At 44.8% G+C, this 19,868-nt stretch overlaps 1 protein-coding gene across 1 annotated transcript in view; it reads right to left on the reverse strand.

The window, feature by feature from the left end:
- The window catches only part of LOC126267877 (Down syndrome cell adhesion molecule-like protein Dscam2), a 1,296,028-nt gene that overhangs the window by 600,814 nt on the left and 675,346 nt on the right, over positions 1–19,868 (reverse strand). The gene's annotated exons all lie outside the window — the stretch shown is intronic.

A 19,868-nucleotide genomic window follows, 5' to 3' on the forward strand; every position in this document is an offset into this window, starting at 1 on the left:
TAGCTCAATTGTTCCACGGATTATTTTTTTCCACTTCATATTTCATTAAGGGAGAACTTTTCACAATGCAGGTTCAGTAAATCTGAACAGAGCACAGGAGAATGAAACAATGGATGGCACTGTTTTGCTGTCCGCCGGCTGAAGGGGTTTTCTTTTGAATTTCTGGTCCAGTAGGCGCTTGCGCTGAAATGCAATTGTTTGTTTGTGTACGGTTTACGTGATGCTTGTTCTGTGAATCTTTGGTTTCATAGGCTCTTTCAACACAGGCAACGTAAATGTAGGACACTGAACTGCTGGCGTTACAAAAAGTAATTTAAAAGTTCGTGATCAGTCGTCCAAGCTGGTGATCTCAAATTAGTTGCTCGCAAATAGTAGAAATTTATATGTGTCTTAAATGGCTCGGTAGCTAAGTGTGTAATTACAATGGTAGATGTAAGAGTTCCCATCCCAGCTTTTTTGAGCCGTGTCCTGCGTATGTGAAATACGCCAATTTCCATCCCTATTTGGTTTGCACGTGACATGAAACTCCCTCTGTAACTGTTAGGTGGAACTGATTGCACTTAACTCATTTCTGACGAATCACTGTGGTCTTCAAACTAAGCTGAAAACTGATGGTTACACAAGATGTTCTAAACCTGTTGTTGTGGTCTCCAGTCGACAGATCGGTTTCATGCTGCTCGCGATGCTAATCCATCCTGTGAAAACCTCTTGGTCTCTAAATAATTGTTGCAACCTAGATCCCTCTGACTCTAGACACTGTATTCATCTCTTGGTCTCCCTCTACGATTGTCTTCTCCCACGCTCCCGTTCAGTACTAATTTGGTGATCCCTTGATGCCTCAGAATATGTCTTACCAATCGATTCTAGTCGAGATACGCCACGAAATTTTCTTCCCAGTTCTATTCAGTATCTCCTTACAGTTACGTGATCTACCCACCTAATATCGAGCACTCTTTTGTAGCTCCTAATTTCAAAAGCTTCTATTGTCTTCATGTCCTGGATATCATCCATGTTTCGCTTCCTTTTACTACACCCTATAAAAATACTTTCAGAAATGACTTCCTGACACTTAAATACACACTCGACATTAAAATTTTTTCTTCTTCAGCAACGCTTTTCTTGCTGTTGCCATTCTACATTTTTCATCCTCCCTACTCCGACCTTCATCAGTTATTCTGGTACCCAAATAGCAGAGGTCATCTATTACTTTAAGTGTCTCACTTTCTAACCTAATTCCCTCAGCATAGCCTGATTTAATTCAACTACATTCCATTATCCTCGTTTTTATTTTGTTGATGTTCATCTTATATCCTCATTTCAAGAGACTGTCCATTCCGTTCAACTGCCCTTGCAAGTTCTTTGCTGTCTCTGATTGAATTGCAATGTGATCGGCAAACTCCAACGTTTTGATTTCTTCGCCCTAGACTTTAATTCCTACTCCAATTTTTTCTTCTGTTTACTGTACTGATTGCTCAATATTCTTGAATAACATCGGAGATACGCTACCATCCTGTCTCACTCCTTTCTCAACCACTGCTTTCTTTTCGTGTCCCTCGACTCACATAACTGCCATCTGGTTCTGTATAAATAGTAAATAGCCTTTAGCTCCCTGTCTTTCAACCCCGCTACCTTCAAATTTGAAAGAGAGTTTTCCAGTCATCATTGTCAAAAGCTTTCTCTAAGGCTACAAATGCTGTAAACGCAGGCTTATTTTTCCTTATTCTGTCTTCTATGAGAAGTCGTAGGGTCACTATTGCCTCCGGTGTTCCTATTTTTCCCCGGAATCCAAACTGATCTTCCTCGAGGTCGACTCCTACCAGTTTTTTCCGTTCTTCTGTAAGGAATTCGTGTTGGTATTTTGCAACCATGACCTATTAAAGTGATAGTTCTATAATGTTCACACCTGTCAACATATGCTTTCTTTGGAATTAGAATATTATATTCTTCTTGACGTCTCATACATCTTGCTCACCAAATGGCAGAGTTTAGTCATGGCTGGGTCCTCCAAGGCTATCAGTAGTTCTAACAGAATGTCGTTTACTACCAGAGCCTTGTTTCGACGTAGGTCTTTCAGCGCTTTATCAAATTCTTTAAGGAGTATCAGATCTAAAATCAAGTCTCCCATCTTATCTTCAACTGCACCCCATTCAATTTATGTAATATTGCCCTCAAGTGCATCTCTCTTGTATAGACCCTCTATGTACTCCTTCCAACTTTCTGCTTTCCGTTCTTTGCTTAGGAGTGGTTTCCCAATTGAGCGCTTGATATTCATACAAGTGGTTCTCTTTTCTCGAAAGGTCTCTTCAATTTTCATGTAGGGCGCATCTGTCTTGCCCCTAGTGATATGTGCTTCTATACCCTTACATTTGTCCTCTAGCTTTTCCTGCTTAGCCAGTTGGCACCTCCTGTCACTCACATTTTTGGACGTTTGTATTTCTTTTCATCGGGTTATAAGAAAGAAAATCCGAAGTGATGCATTTTTGACTATTCATGGATTCACTTTCAGGGCAATTGACGGCTTCAAGAGTATTTGAGAAGACGTTTTAGCAACAACAACAGATTTGATACAAAAATGCATGCCCATCTAGCAGCAGCGAAGAACTTTTTAAAGTATCAATATCTCAATGAAAAGATAATTTAGTACTCGCAGTGCAGAAAGAAACTATTAACTCCCCTTAGGGAGGGCTGGAGATGGAGATATGTGTAAGCTTCTATTCTGTTCAAATGGCTCTGAGCACTATGCGACTGAGGCCATCAGTCCCCTAGAAATTAGAACTACTTAAACCTAACTAACATAAGGACATCACACACATCCATGCCCGAGGCAGGATTCGAACCTGCGACCGTAGCAGTCGCGCGGTTTTGGACTGAAGCGCCTAGAACCACTCGGCCACTGCGGCCGGCTTCTATTCTGTAGCCACGTTAATACTCCATAAGCAATCGTATAATGTGTCGGAGGCTACTTACAGGGAAGCCCTTTATTGCGAGGTCGCAAAAGGCCCATGATGTTTACGGCATTCCACGCCCCATTTATTGTCTACTGCGCAACCGCGATATTGTCTGCTAATGGTAACAGGGGACTGGACTGGAGGTATCCCACGGTGAGCACAGAACGAGGATACGGAGCCTAGTTCAACTGCATAGACGAAGAGTAGCTTACAACAGTTCTACAGTGCTAGTGGTGTTGATACAGTGCAGAGCAATGGCAACGATAAGCAAAGGAAACATTGCATTATATCTACAACAACAGTGGCCTATTTCGTCAGAAAGAAACCAAGCAATTTCGCACAGTGAGAAAGAAATGGCAGGTGAAATATTAGCGTATCTCCAGGATGAGTCAGTGGAATGTGTGATGTCGTATGCACTCGACTGAGCGGTCAATATACATGAGGAAGACAACGATGGCGATACGTGCTTAACAAATGAAAGTGATATTGACACTGATGTCGAACGATGTACCTTATCATCTTTGTCTCCAGGGAGCCAGAACTCCCGTCTTCAGTGAAACGTAGTAAAGGACAATCGCTGTCCAAGGAGTGAGTACTAAACGCAATTACGTACATGAAAGACTATCCGCAGCATAGTAAAAAACGATCATGAACAGATTTCGACTAAGTCCGGAGCAATGCGACTTGAAGTGCATAAGAAAGGAGGAAAAGACGCACTTGTTACAAAAACTGGTATTTGCGCGTTTCAAGGATGCTCAATACAATTTACATGATACTGACCTACTATATTATGCATACAAAATTGCGCGTGACATAGATTACACTGATTTCAAGGGACGTAGTTGATGGTTGCATAACTTCAAAAAGTGCTACAGAATTGAAAGAAATAAGATAACTAAATTTCAAACAAAGTGTCAACTGGATGATGCACAGCAATTTAGAGAATCGGCCCGAAAGTTTGTAGAGGAGGTAAAGAAACTTGTCCCATCGTTCAGTAAGAGAATTTGAAAAGAAAATCAATATGAAAGAAATCCTTGAAATTAGAGGTACCGAGACGGTTATATCAAGGTCACTTAACATCAATGTCTTAACGAATTTGTATGCAATTATGCCGACTGTTGATCTAGATGGTAAATTGGCTAGAAAGTTATTTATTGTACTGCGGAACTTGATGCTCTGTCACTTACAGTTCTTTCTTGTGTGCGTGATCTTTCAACGGCAGTAGGAAGTAATTGCGTCACATCAAGAAAGAGTGGGAAAATGGGTATAAGAGAACTACAACTATGGCCAATAGCTGGTCACAATAATTTGCTTTTGCTTGATTCCTGGTTTGCGTGTGGAAATCATAATTCATTAGAGCAAAATATCCCTCCTGGAAAGTGTGTGACGTTGTAATTTATACGGTCTGGAATTTCTGGACGAATTCAGCCTCTGGACGCTTTCTTGTTCCGTGTCTGTAAAACATATTATCGCACTATCTGCAGCTACGCCTAAAAGGATAGGCAATTTCACGATAGGCTCCTTATCGCACTATATGCAGCTACTCCTAGAAGGATAGGCAATTTCACGATAAGCTCCACGACAGACTGTTTCGCATTCGGTTGGATGCCATCACATTCCATCAGTTCACTTCACCCTTTTACACCAATATGACTCTATAGGCAGTGCTTAAGAACGGATACGTAACTGAACGTCCTGTACTGTTTGTGACTCCCTAGGAGTTCGCCTTTGATCTTGATGGTGCTAACCTTTGTGCTTACTGTGGCTCACCATTTTCCATTTGGTGTTCATGGTGCACGTTAATGGTTTATTTCGAACGTTTCTTGAATGGCGACTATGTCCATTTCGTGAAATGTAAAACACACATCCCTAGAAGGTTGATCTCTACACCTCCCAGACACTCATTTTCTGTCGCCTTCCTGATGCACATGGTGAGTCAACAGCAACAAAATTTTTCTGTCATAATTGTTAACACAACACTTTGAAATGATCTTTACTAAATATCGAATAAACAGCCTTGCAGTCAAGGGGTTCCTTGTTAATGTACCGGCGTGTCTGGTCTCTCATTCGCTATTCCTGTCGCTAATGGTACGTAGCAGAAACTATTGTTGGTAGTATGAAGAAAGTAACTGTTCTCGAAAGAACAGATATCATTGATGACCGCGTAGCTTCTCTAGAATAAATGATAATTAATTGAAACCCTCAGTTGCCGACGGGTGTTGTTGATATATCTTGAAGGGGACAGCTGAAAATGTGTGCCTCTACCGGGGCTCGAAGCCGGAATCTCCTGCTTACATGGCAAACGCTCTATCCATCTGAGCCACCGAGGACACAGATGAAAAGTGAGACTGTAGGGACTTGGAATCTGTTCTTTCGAGAACAGTTACCATCTTCACATATATAGTTAAAGGCTACCGAGCCATTGACCATCGAATGTGCGAATGCGCACAGGTTGGCAGAACTCTTAAGGGAATCGTTACCTTCGTGTGCGCGAGTAATGAGATGGGCAAATACCTATTAGGTACACTACGTAAGTAGATTGTGGACAGTTGGGAATGTGGGGAGCATGCAAGGGATAAGTCCCTGCAGTCGCGCTGTTCATCTGTGTCCTCGGTGGCTCAGAGGGACAGAGTGTCTGCCATGTAAGCAGGAGATCCCAGGTTCGAGTCCCGGCCGGGGCACACATTTTCAGCTGTCCCCATCGAGGTATGTCAACAACACCTGTCGGCAGCTGAGGGTTTCAATTAATTATCATTTATTGTTGGTAGGCTTCCGGTTGAGAAGCCCTCTAACTTTACATTTCGGGAAATAAACCTAGGAGGAAGCAATATATTGTTTGATTAATCCAATAATTCTAACAGTAAATCATACCGTGTTGTGCAACGTCACATTTTATCGTCTCCACTACAGTCTACATCTACATTTATACTACACAAGCCATCCAACGGTGTGTGGTGGAGGGCACTTTACGTGCCACTGCCATTACCTCCCTTTCCTGTTCCAGTCGCGTATGGTTCGCGGGAAGAACGACTGTCTGAAAGCCTCCCTGCGCGCTCGAATATGTCTCATTTTACATTCGTGATCTCCTCTGGAGGTATAAGTAGCGGGAAGCAACACGTTCGATACCTCACACAGAAACGCACCCTCTCTAAACCTGGACAGCAAGATACACCGCGATGCAGAGCGCCTCCCTTACAGAGTCTGCCACTTGAGTTTGCTAAACATATCCGTAACGCTATCACGCTTACCAAATAACCCCGAGACAAAACGCGCCGCTCTTCTTTGGATCTTCTGTATCTCCTCCGTCAACCCGACCTGGTACGGATCCCACACTGATGAGCAATACTCAAGTATAGGTCGAACGAGTGTTTTGTAAGCCACCTCCTTTGTTGATGGACTACATTTTCTAAGGACTCTCCCAATGAATCTCAACCTGGTACCCGCGTTACCAACAATTTTATATGATCATTCCACTTCAAATCGTTCCGCACGCATACTCCCAGATATTTTACAGAAGTAACTGCTACCAGTGTTTGTTCCGCTATCATATAATCATACAGTAAAGGATCCTTCTTTCTATGTATTCGCAATACGTTACATTTGTCTATGTTAAGGGTCAGCTGCCACTTCCTGCACCAAGTACCTATCCGCTGCAGATCTTCCTGCATTTCGCTGCAATTTTCTAATGCTGCAACTTCTATGTATAGTGCAGCATCATCCGCGAAAAGAATGAGTATCTCCCTGAGCTCTCAGAATTCTCAGGTAACGAAAGTTTCCTAAGCTTCATTTTCCAGATTGTTTGGCACTTTCTTCAGCCTATTTTTTACGTGTGTATGTATGTATATATGTATGTGTGTGTGTGTGTGTGTGTGTGTGTGTGTGTGTGTGTGTGTGTGCCAGGACGGTCGAACAGGGCCAAGATCTCCCGAACAGTCAACTCGTGGAACTCAGTTGTGCAGATCACGTGAATGCGTCACATTCTTCTGCCTCTAGAGTTTTTCTCACCTGCATCCAAAACAGCAGTGTTGGCAGCAGCTCATTCTGTGTGGCTTACTGCGTATTTCTTTAATAATGCAGGCTGTGTATTTTTTTTCGTGGGGCCCGGCCCCAGTTGCGCAATACGCAAATGAAGACAAAAAGACAGGGCTCGTCAGCGGCGGGAAATGAATGCGTTTGTTTTGCTGCGGTGGCACCGGTAAACAGAAGGCGCCTATTTTGTGCGCTGAATGGGAGCCCAGGAGGCGGCAGCGTTATTTGTTCCCGTGTTTGTTTCTTTTCTGCCGTGGGGGGCGGCCGACGTCGTTGCTGGTCGATTATGAAAAAGAAGCGAGCGAGGAGTCGACTGCTGACGCGGTCGGATGCTGGTCGCAGTAGCGTAGTAGCGCCGAGCACCGACCCACTGCAGGGCGGATTATTAATAGGACCGGGGGCAGCTCGTCCAAAGGTTGGCGGTCACTCGAAAACAAGCCCTCTTATCTAATTCAGGGAATAAGAGCTGGCTCGATTCGGTCGTCATAGTTCGCGTGAGTTGTAAAGGTCGCAGCAGTAGCCACTGTCAGATGTACTGCCGTGACTGTAATAAAAGGATATCAAGGGATCCGGAGCGATTACTAATGAGCATCCACTGTAGTCGTTAGAGACGAGGAAATACGAGATGCGCCTCCAACGGGGGTACAAAGGATTTCTACAGCCTTCCGTTCAAAACGGCTCTGCTCAGGGAACGGGAACGTAAACTTCGGCACCCCTCACTAAACTCAAAAAGTGGACTATTGAAATCTTGAAGCGAGGGAAACGAATTTCATGTAAGTTTATTCTTTAACGCTATATCCGCGAGAAAATAGTTTGAATTAAATGTATTAAAAAAGGGTTTTTCGTTACATTCTACATCTACATCTAGATCAACATTCTGCAAGCCATCCGACGGTGTCTGGCGGAGGGTACCTCGAGTACCTCTATCGGTTCTCCCTTCTATACCAGTCACGTATTGTTCGTGGAAAGATAGATTGTCGGTGAGCCTCTGTGTGGGTTCTCATCTCTCTGATTTTATCCTCATGGTCTCTTCGCGAAATATACGTAGGAGGGAGCAATATACTGCTTGACTCCTCGGTAAAGGTATGTTCTCGAAACTTCAACAAAAGCCCGTACCGAGCTACTGAGCGTCTCTCTTGCAGATACTTCCATTGGAATTTATCTATCATCTCCGTAACGCTTTTGCGACTACTAAATGACCCTGTAACCAAGCGCGCAGCTCTCCGTTGGATCTTCTCTATCCCTTCTATCAACCCTATCTGGTACAGATCACACACTGCTGAGCAGTATTCAAGCAGTGGGCTAACAAGTGTACTGTAACCTACGTCCTTTATTTTCGGACTGCATTTCCTTAGGATTCTTCCAATGAATCTCAGTCTGGCATCTGAACTAAGATTAATTTTATACGGTCATTCCATTTTAAATCACTCCTAATGCCTACTCCCAGATAAATTATGGAATTAACTGCTTCCAGTTGCTGACCTACTATATTGTAGCTAAATGATAAAGGATCTTTCTTTCTATGTCGTTCCAACACATTAAACTTGTCTACATTGAGATTCAGTTGCTATTCCCTCCACCATGCGTCAATTCGTTGCAGATCCTCCTGCATTTGAGTACAATTTTCCATTGTTACAACCTCTCGATATACCACAGCATCATCCGCAAAAAGCCTCAGTGAACTTCGGACGTCATCCACAAGGTCATTTATGTATATTGTAAGTAGCAACGGTCCTACGACACTCCCCTGCGGCACACCTGAAATCACTGTTACTTTGGAAGACTTCTCTCCATTGAGAATGATGTGCTGCGTTCTGGTATCTAGAAACTCTTCAATCCAAACACACAATTGGTCTGATGGTCCATATGCTCTTACTTTGTTCATTAAACGATTGTGGGGAACTGTATCGAACGCCTTGCGGAAAACGGCATCTCCCTGGGAACCCGTGTCTATGGCCGTCTGAGTCTCGTGGACGAATAGCGCGAGCTGGGTTTCACACGACCGTCGTTTTCGAAACCCATGGTGACTCCTACATAGTAGATTTCTATTTTCCAGAAAAGTCATTATACTCGAACGTAATACTTGTTCCAAAATCCAACAGCTGTTCGACGTTAGCGGCTATATTTCTAAAGTGTTCGTATTGGGCCATGACTTAAGTATGCAGTGGGCGGTAAAATGGTGCTATCCGAAACCAGTGGCAACAGAGGTACATTACGGGCCATAGATAATATAGACGAACAACTACAGGCCAATAGACAAGCAGCTATAGACCACGAGTGGCCACCAGCAGGAGTGTCCTCAAAGACTCTAAAGTGAACGTTGCTGCGTACGGGCCTCCACGGCAGGTGACTGATTCACGCACCTATGCTGACTGCTGTTGATCCGTGCCGGAGGCTGGAATTTAGGCGCCAATAACGCTAATAGTCTTTCACTGAGCTGCGCCAGGTGGTTCTTTCTTTTTCTGATGAATCATGCTTAATGCTGCGTAGGCCAGATTGCTGACATCCTGCAACAACCGTCGGAAGGCCAGCGGAAGGAAGCGTTATGGTTTACGGAATGTTTTCGTGGCATTCCCTGTGTGATCTCGTTTTTCTGAAAGGCACAGTGGAATAACACAGGTGCAGCTGCAGTATGTTTTTTCCTCTACAGTATAGCATCTACCTTCAGGACAACGCAACGTCTCAGACAGCTCGCAGTGTATGTGGCTCGAAGAGCATCGGGCTAAGTTTACCGTAGCCCCCCCCCTCCCCCCCCTCCCCACTTTGGTCATCAAACTCTCCGAATTTAAGCGCAGTCGGAAATCTGTGGGACCCTCTTGATTGGGCTGCTCGGACGATGGATCCTCAAACGAGAAAACGTAACGTGGATGGTCAGGGCAGTGGAGTCGGCAAGATTCTACATCCCTGTAGCTACCTTCCAGAACCTCACCGACTCTTTCCCGCACGTCTCGCGCTGCTGAAGGTGGTTATTCAGGCTTTTGACAGGTGGTCGCATTAATCTGACTGGACAGTGTAGTAGTCACCCCTTTAAAAGAGCGCACTCCTAACACTGTTAACCGATACCAGACAGACATATGACCCTGCAAAGCTAACGTAAATCATGGCTGAAGTGGTGTTCACGTGGCAGCCGGTTGCATGGATTCAGAGCAGTGTCCCCGCGTCAGAAGGGAGCTCTGTAGGTGAATTTTACTGAAGGAATGTTATCAGTCAAGTCATGGTGTGTTAACGCAACGTTTCAACGAGTGTCCTGCTCGTCATATTGAAACAAAGTGCCGGATTCGTGTCCAGTCCGTTCCTGTGCAGCGGCTGGAACACAGACTTATCTCCTAAGGGCTCAACGGAGGCACGCGATTGGTCTAACCGTCGGGTCCTCAATTGGGAGGTCCGTTGTCCAGCTGGTGAAAGGAAACAGAAACATCGCCTCGAGATGATGAGCAGGAAAACCGTCGAAACTTTGCGACAACACGACACCACGGCTCCACTGATAACCCGAGAAGCTGTCGTCGTCGATGAGACCGTGAGTGAAGTTGTCCCATTTTTCCGTGTAGGAATGAGGACTGTCCAAGGTGTCTACAAGGAATAGCGCACCACCCGGTAGAGCAACGGTCCAGGGCGGCAGTCACGGGCAGGATATGTAGGCTGCAGTCTAGACTTCCGCACCCAAAATACATTGCGCCACAAATGTAAAGAAAATTGTTTTAATAGTGTGGTATGGTCACTTTCATAATCGTAAAAGACGAAGGATTTATTAGTTTGGGCGTATTCGGCTGAATTTTCTGTCAATTAAGTCAGTATTCACCTCTGAAACCCCGCGCTCCGTCGCTTTTAGTCCCAGTGGCATCTGGTCAAACATATAACACTCCACTTGACGAAATCGGCAAGACTTCTAAAAGAATGACTCTCGGCATTTTAGCAGTTTGAAAGGAAATCAATCTCGCTCAAATCCGATGTATTCCATACCTAATTGCATTCAAAGTAGGACTTATAAAACGTTTTTATTCCTGTGGATTCTTGAACTTTTGAAGTTGTGAAAACCCATTTTCAGGCAACTTTATTCGTTAACACGATATTTCTCGAGGCTTTCTGCTTTGCACTCATTTTTTTACCTGGCATTTCCTTACAAAAATGTTTGCTTGCAATTAGGACATGCGGTTTCTAAAAATTGGAGTACTCAATTTTACATCGTGATATGCCTCGAATTCATGTTCTTTTTTTTTTTAATGTAATGGTTCATAGCGGTGCCAAAAAATCACATTCAATGCCTTAATGATTTCAGTTGTTTTAAATTTTTTAATCTCATGAATTCATTAAACAATAATTAGCTTAATAAAATGTTGTAAAGTTTAATCTCAGGCAATCTATACATACATTCCTGGAAATGGAAAAAAGAACACATTGACATCGGTGTGTCAGACTCACCATACTTGCTCCGGACACTGCGAGAGGGCTGTACAAGCAATGATCACACGCACGGCACAGCGGACACACCAGGAACCGCGGTGTTGGCCGTCGAATGGCGCTAGCTGCGCAGCATTTGTGCACCGCCGCCGTCAGTGTTAGCCAGTTTGCCGTGGCATACGGAGCTCCATCGCAGTCTTTAACACTGGTACCATGCCGCGACAGCGTGGACGTGAACCGTATGTGCAGTTGACGGACTTTGAGCGAGGGCGTATAGTGGGCATGCGGGAGGCCGGTTGGACGTACCGCCGAATTGCTCAACACGTGGGGCGTGAGGTCTCCACAGTACATCGATGTTGTCGCCAGTGGTCGGCGGAAGGTGCACGTGCCCGTCGACCAGGGACCGGACCGCAGCGACGCGCGGATGCACGCCAAGACCGTAGGATCCTACGCAGTGCCGTAGGGGACCGCACCGCCACTTCCCAGCAAATTAGGGACACTGTTGCTCCTGGGGTATCGGCGAGGACCATTCGCAACCGTCTCCATGAAGCTGGGCTACGGTCCCTCACACCGTTAGGCCGTCTTCCGCTCACGCCCCAACATCGTGCAGCCCGCCTCCAGTGGTGTGGCGACAGGCGTGAATGGAGGGACGAATGGAGACGTGTCGTGTTCAGCGATGAGAGTCGCTTCTGCCTTGGTGCCAATGATGGTCGTATGCGTGTTTGGCGCCGTGCAGGTGAGCGCCACAATCAGGACTGCATACGACCGAGGCACACAGGGCCAACACCCGGCATCATGGTGTGGGGAGCGATCTCCTACACTGGCCGTACACCTCTGGTGATCGTCGAGGGGACACTGAATAGTGCACGGTACATCGAAACCGTCATCGAACCCATCGTTCTACCATTCCTAGACCGGCAAGGGAACTTGCTGTTCCAACAGGACAATGCACGTCCGCATGTATCCCGTGCCACCCAACGTGCTCTAGAAGGTGTAAGTCAACTACCCTGGCCAGCAAGATCTCCGGATCTGTCCCCCATTGAGCATGTTTGGGACTGGATGAAGCGTCGTCTCACGCGGTCTGCACGTCCAGCACGAACGCTGGTCCAACTGAGGCGCCAGGTGGAAATGGCATGGCAAGCCGTTCCACAGGACTACATCCAGCATCTCTACGATCGTCTCCATGGGAGAATAGCAGCCTGATTGCTGCGAAAGGTGGATATACACTGTACTAGTGCCGACATTGTGCATGCTCTGTTGCCTGTGTCTATGTGCCTGTGGTTCTGCCAGTGTGATCATGTGATGTATCTGACCCCAGGAATGTGTCAATATAGTTTCCCCTTCCTGGGACAATGAATTCACGGTGTTCTTATTTCAATTTCCAGGAGTGTATTATTAAATTGAAGACCACTGCCTCGTTTTTCCTGTCTGTATGTGAAAGCTAATTTCAGGTACTACTCCAGAGATTTTGGTACGGTTTTCACTAAGAGATAGACTAGTTTGAGAGGAAGTTTTGTGTGTATAATTTACTACTGTTACGCCAGAGAAGTCGTCCGGCGGTAGGTTCTTACTGGGGTAGAACAAAAGCACGGGAACACCGTGAACAATGCATAATTGAACATAAATGGAGATGCCAACAAAGCCTGCAGCTTGCGCTGTTGTGTTTCACGGTAAGAGTATGAGGGAGCACACGAACGGCGCCTGCGCTATGTCCTCACTACTTCACCAGTGTCAGTCGTGGTCGGAAGTGTGTTCTGCATAGTTACGAGCGCATTGGGTCGAGGCTAAATTACTTCAAACGTAGGCACATCGTTGGTGCTCGTACTGTGGGTCCTTCCGCAACCAACGGAGCCGAAATTCTTGATGTTTCAAGAGGCACCGTGCCGAAGATGTATATAGCACACAGGGAAAGCGAAAACGCATCATCTGCTATGTCGCATCGCGGATGAAGGGCGTTTTAAGTGATCGTAACAGATGGTCTTTGAAGATGATTATGATGAAAAATAACAGGACGATAGCTTCAAAAGCCATTGCAGACCTGAATGTCCCACTCTATCAGCACCGAAATAACGTGAAGGAGATTCGATAAACAGAGCACTGGAGGGCGAGCTTGAATTATAAACCCGCTCATCGGTGATGTAAATACCCATAGCAGGAAAACGTGGTGCCAAGCCATAATATCTGGACTATGGAGCAATGGGAGGTAGTCATTTGGTCGGATGGCTCTTGATTCACATTGCTAGCAGTTTCTGGCCAAGTTTATGTCGCAAGAGGAAAACATGGCGGGGCTTCGGTGGTGATTTTGGCAGCCACATCGTAGTATTCCACGGGACCCATGATTACATTGCAAGTTCATATACTGCCTAGCATTGTGTGACTATTTTGCCCGATCAGTCTTTTTTTTTTTAAGTCATCAGTCTTCGGACTGGTGTAATGCGGGTCTCCACGATTTCCCCTACTGTGCCAGCCATTACGAGTAGTATTTTCAAACTACATGTATTCCAGCATCTAGTTTCCTCTACAGTTTCTGCCCTCTACAGCTCCTTCTAGTACCACTGAAGCCATTCCCTGATGTCTTAACAGATGACCTGTCACCCTGTACCTTCTCCTTGTCTGTGTTTTCCACATATTCCTTCCTTCACTGATTCCACGGCGAACCTCCTCATCCCTTACCTTACCAGTCTACCTAATTTTCAACATTCGTCTGTAGCACCTCAGCACAAATGCTGCGATCCGCTTCTATTCCAGTTTCCCCACAGTCCGTGTTTCACTACCATGCTGTGCTAAAACGAACATTCTCAAATTAAGACCTATGTTTGATATTAGTAGACTTCTCTTGTCCAGGAGTGCCATTTTTCCCAGTGCTAGTGTCGTTTTGATGTCCTCCTTGCTCCGTCCGTCATGGGTTATTTTGCTGCCTAGGTAGCAGAATTCCCTAACTTCATATACTTCGTGACCATCGTGGTGTTAAGTTTCTCACTATTCGCATTTCGGCTGCTTCTCATGACTTTGTCCGGATGCCGCTCCAGCTACTGCCGAGTCTGGGTGCTGACGAGTCCTCTCCATTTGGCTCGGTCCTCCCACCACTTTTCTTCCTGCACTTGCTGCCAGGTCACATCTCTCCTTTCCACAGATATTCTCACTCCCGTTTTCCACCGTGTTCTTGGGCACCCTCTAGGTCTTTTTCCATCCATATTTAGTCCTTCCATAATTTTGGGGAGTCTCTGCTCATGCGTCCTTTTAACATGCCAGTACCATCTTAATCACTTTTTTTCGATTTATTCTCAATCCATATTCTGTACTCATTAGACTGTTCATTCCATTCACCTGATCGTGTAATTATTCTTCACTTTCACTCAGATAGCGATGTCATCATTGAATCGTATCACTGATATCTTTCACCTTGAATTTTAGTTTCACTCCTGAAACTTTCTTTTATTTTCATGATTTCTTCTTCAATGTATAGATTGAACGGTAGAGGCGAAAGATTACATCCCTGTCCTACACCCTTTTTAATCCAAGCACTTCCTTTTTGGTCGTCCAGTCTTATTATTCCCTCTTGGTTCTTGCCCATACTGTATATTACCTGACTGTTCCTATAGGTTACCCCTATTTGTCACAGAATTTGGAACATATTGCACCATTTTACATTGTCCAACGCTTTTTGCAGCGTCAGAAATGCGTCTCTGGTGCTTTTATCTTTCCTAAAGTCAAGCTGATCGGCATCTAATACATCCTCAATTTTCTTTTCCATGCCATAATATAATGTTTGTTCCGCAGTGGTGATGTTGTGTTCCACGACAACAGGGCCCGTGTTCACACGGCTCGCGTCTCCCAGGACTGGTGTTGTGAATATTTTGGAAATTTGTGACATTTGTGGTGAGCTTCAATGGGACCAAACTGCTAAGATCATCGGTCCCTAAGCTTACACACTATTTAATCTATCTTAAACTAACTTACGCTAAGGACGACACATACATCCGTACCCGAGGGAGGACTCGAACCTCCGACGGGGAGAGCCGCGCGGACCGTGACAAGACGCCTAAGACCGCGCGTCTACCCCGCGCAGCACTGGTTTTGTGAGCACAAGGATAAACTGCCGCATTTCTCCTGACCACGAGTCACAAGACCCAAGTATTATTGTGCCTTTTGAAAGGTAGCAATCAGATTCCCTGCAGTTGGTTGCTCTACTGGATCTGCACATCAATGAGCAGATTCGGTTGGGTATGGCACATTTGAACGGCGAACTGGAGGCCGTTATCACGTCTAGAGACGATGTAGACGATTTAGTGTGTCTCTTATGGAAGTGACTAAGTTTTCATTTGCACCTTTAGCTCTACCACGATTATGGCTGTCAGAGCACTTATGCTGCTTGCATATTATGGCAAGGTGTCACCATTAATTCGGAACACATACGTTTCCCGCAGACAAATTTTTGTGGCGGAACGGTAATTGTTGCCCGCACCTGTAGCCGTTACCCCTCGATGTATTTCCACACGACGCTGTTGCGTTCTTCTGTGGTCGTTCGATGTCTACGTCGCAGAGAGACGCTGCTGGAAGGATGACCCGCATTAGCCGCACGAGTTGTGGTTCGGTTCTCCACCGTCCTGTTTGCAAGCCGTCAGTCATTCCAGGAGTGGTTCTCGATCAATCACGGCAGACAGCTGACTGATGGCACTCTGCTAAATCGATCGTGTGCACACGATCGTGTACGTCACCATTCAGTCAACAAAAATCCACCCAGTTTAATAAAAGCCATGGCCAAGTTTTGCCGCCATCGGCGTAGAGTAAGTACTGACAGCTCAGACTTCACCGCTGAAGTGAACCCTGTATTTGAACGCGTCTCGTTTCTGAAGGTGTAATTCATAGGTTTTATTCATTCTTTGGTATACCACCCCTTTTTCGACAAAAATACTTAGCTCATAACGTAACTCAAGTTAAATGTTAGCGATCAAACGACACCTTTTTGAACAGTGATTTGGTGGCAGTCTCAGGTCTCCTGGTGTGACGACATTAATTTTTCGATATACGAGGACATCGTGCGATTCACACTTCGCTGTATTTGGACAGATCTTAAGTAAAGCCATCGTCAGATCTTACAAGGTAGCGGCTAAGAGGACGCGTTGTCGTGAACTTTTAAATAAAATATGAACATGTCTATGAGTTCTACGATTTATTCGTGTTGTGCTTCACTATACAGAAAAATTTTTGCTATTGCAGTTTACTTGTAAGCAGATGTTTTTGTTCCGCGCTATCATGAAGTACCTCTCGAGGTTCATTTGGGTAGTTCTAACATTCATCCTATCTAGTAACCTGAACGAAACATACACGTGCTGGATCTCTCCTCTGAACTTGCCACAACAAACTTGTTAATAACGTAAGATGTTGAAGCAAGCTTTCCAACAAGAAATAATACGGAAACGTGGGAATGTTTTGCTATACGATTAATGCTTTCAACTTTAATTATCGATGTACTGGGACAAGATAATTGTAAATAGCTCTTGAAAGAGAGGATCACAGAGAATAGAGAAATGTACCACTGACCACACAGTGAAATGTGAGTACAGGCACTTAACTGAACTCTTGCTACGATGTCTTCAATTGTTCTGAAGTATTACACTATCTCGGGATGTAAAGTGTAATAGGTATGAGGGTGTATAAATAGCAAACACTTTTATATCCTTTATAATGAATATATTTGTGTCAATTTAATTGATATTTTTCAATTACTACAGAATGAGTAACAAATAAAGATGTGCTATTTCGTTGTTTAGATGACGTTTGGCAAAGCCTAGTCGTAACAAATACTACGTAGATCTGGAAATGAAAAAGGAAATTTGGAAAGTGTCACTTAACATGAAACAGTAAATTAGAACAGACTGCTTTCATTGTACAACATACAAGCAAATAAGCAATTTGTTGTCATTTTAAATATGAACCTTCTTCAATTTTTCTTGTAAATGTAATTCGCTTAAACATTTGTTTATACTGCTTCCATGTTAAAGGAAGTACTTGTTAGAGACGGTCACCAATTAAGTCTGGACTCTGTCTATTAATGTTTGTTTCTGGGATTCAGAAAATATTAATGTACAGTGGTGTGCAACACGTAAGGACGCATGCTGTGTCAGTTTTAAGTAATATAGCTCGGTGAAACGTGGATCGTACATAGACAGAACTGCTAAGTAAATACCCAGGGTAACTGAAACAAGTAAGCAATGAGGCGATCAGAAATTACTTACTGAAATGCAGTAATTACACGATGTCGCTGCGATTCATGGTGGTCACCTCCACATTACAAAAACCGCGCGGGGTAGCTGCGCGGTCTTCGGCGCCTTGTCACGGTTTGCGCGGCTCTCCCAGCCGGAGGTTCGAGTCCTCCCTCGGGCATGGGTGTGTGTGTTGCCCTTAGCGTAAGTTAGTTTAAAGTTAGATTAAGTAGTGTGTAAGCTTAGTGACCGATGACCTGTGCAGTCTGGTCCCATAAGATCGTACCACAAATTTCCAAATTTTTCCACATTACAAAAGTAGAGACATGCTTCTTAAAATCTATGTGATCACCACGGAGAGCCGTGCATACCGTGCAACGTGCTCCCATGCTGTTCACAAGGTTGCTAACGTGTTCTTTTAGTAGGGCGTGCCATTCCTTCAACGCAGCTGACAGCGGCTGGATGGTCATGAATGCAGGTGGACCTGCTGCTTTACATTTCCCCAACGCATCCCCCACGTGCCCGATGGAATTTAAGTCGGTGTAATGGGCAGGCCAGTCCATTCAAGGACTATCCCCTCGTTTCAAAAGCTGCTCCACCTGCCCAGTTCGATGCTCATTGTCATCTATAAAGATGTAGTCAGGATCAAGGGCACTTCTGAAAAGACGTGAATGGGGAAGTGGTAATGTGTCACCATGACGTTGTTCGTTTGGAGTGCTGATTTGGAGGTCAGTATCTCCCTGAAACATTATGTCTCCCCACACCATAACACGCTGACCACCAAAACGACCGTGTTCGACAGTGCTGGTTGTAAGCTCATACGGCGAGAGGTGGGAACACGTAATGCATCCGCAACATTGTCGTTTTGGTGCTGTGAGGATGCACGATTTTTCGTGGGTGTACTGGGCGTCAGATCTTTGAACGCGGAGCAATCGACGGTGGGCGTTATTGTGACACAGAACTTTTCCCCCATGTGTGACGTTTCAGTGGTGCGTTCGGCTCTGACTTCATTGTTATGGACGACAATGTGCGACCGAACCGCGCAGGCAGCGGAGCTTTTGCAACGACAGGGTAATCTGCGGATGGACTGGCCTGCCCCTTCGCCCGCCTTAAATCACGTCGAGTGCGTGTGGGGTGCGTTGAGGAGATCTGCTGTAGCACGTCCAAAAGGATCAACAATTATCCAACAATTGTCAACCGCACTTGAGAAGGACTGGCACGCACAACCTCCAGAATTGTTGACCGACATTGTGGCCAGCATCGGAGAACGTTGCAGACCGTCCATTACCACTTCTGGTTGTCACACATCCTATTAAGAACCATGTCTCATCTCTTGTGTTGTCTGTGGCACCACCATGAATCGCGATTACTTCAGGGTAACTGAAGGGGTTAAGCGCCAGTTTTGCATGAATTGGGTTTTCTACTTCGTTAGGTGGTATGGAACAGGGTTTTTAGATACTGGAAAAACTGTCTCGAACATGGCTGATGTAGATACTACAAAGACCAGAACATGGTATGAGAGGTAATGACAAACTGCCTATTGGCTTCTTTCTCGGGTTCTTCGGCCGACGTTCATCTAATGATTTTTCTGACGTTTCGCCAGCACGAGTGGCTGGCATTGTCAAAGCTTCACCCTCCATTCACCACTTAGAGAGTCAAGTCTTGGTCGTCATGTTGAAAAGAGGCAAATTGTAGTTAGTTTATGAAATGTGAACTTTAACAGTGAGGAAGATTTTTTCAATTATGTTTTATATTGTGAAGTGATGTTTCAACAAAAGTAATAAAAAAAGAAGTATAACTTAAATTCGGAGTGCTGATTACTTTTTTACGTCACCATTGCCTTAACTTGCAAAAGTTTAATCTTCAAGAATGGTTTATGAAACACATCTATGAAACTTTTGAATATCGCAGAATAACACCTAGGCCTCTTTGCATCCGAGCTTGGAATCATCACTACCTAGATTTTCGACGATTGAGCCAAGAGTTCCCAACGAGACCAGCGTGGGAAACACGAAACGATGAGTACCTAGTTTATCCATTATTTCAAGAAATGACTTTATTAACTGTGCTCTAATGATAACTGCCACGTAATATAACTTTTTTGTTGCCCGAAAATGCAATATTTAGGAGTATGAGCAACACTACAATCATAATTAATTTTTGACCTTTGTTGTGGTAGGGTTGTTAGAAAGTGATAACTTTCTTTCAAGAAGTCAGTGAGCATGTGTTAATGTTAAGATAGTGCATATTTATGTTCTTGTTATAAGTTTATTTTGAAAACCTAGGA

The sequence above is a fragment of the Schistocerca gregaria genome, chromosome 4, assembly GCF_023897955.1.
Source record: "Schistocerca gregaria isolate iqSchGreg1 chromosome 4, iqSchGreg1.2, whole genome shotgun sequence".
NCBI lineage: Eukaryota > Metazoa > Arthropoda > Insecta > Orthoptera > Acrididae > Schistocerca > Schistocerca gregaria.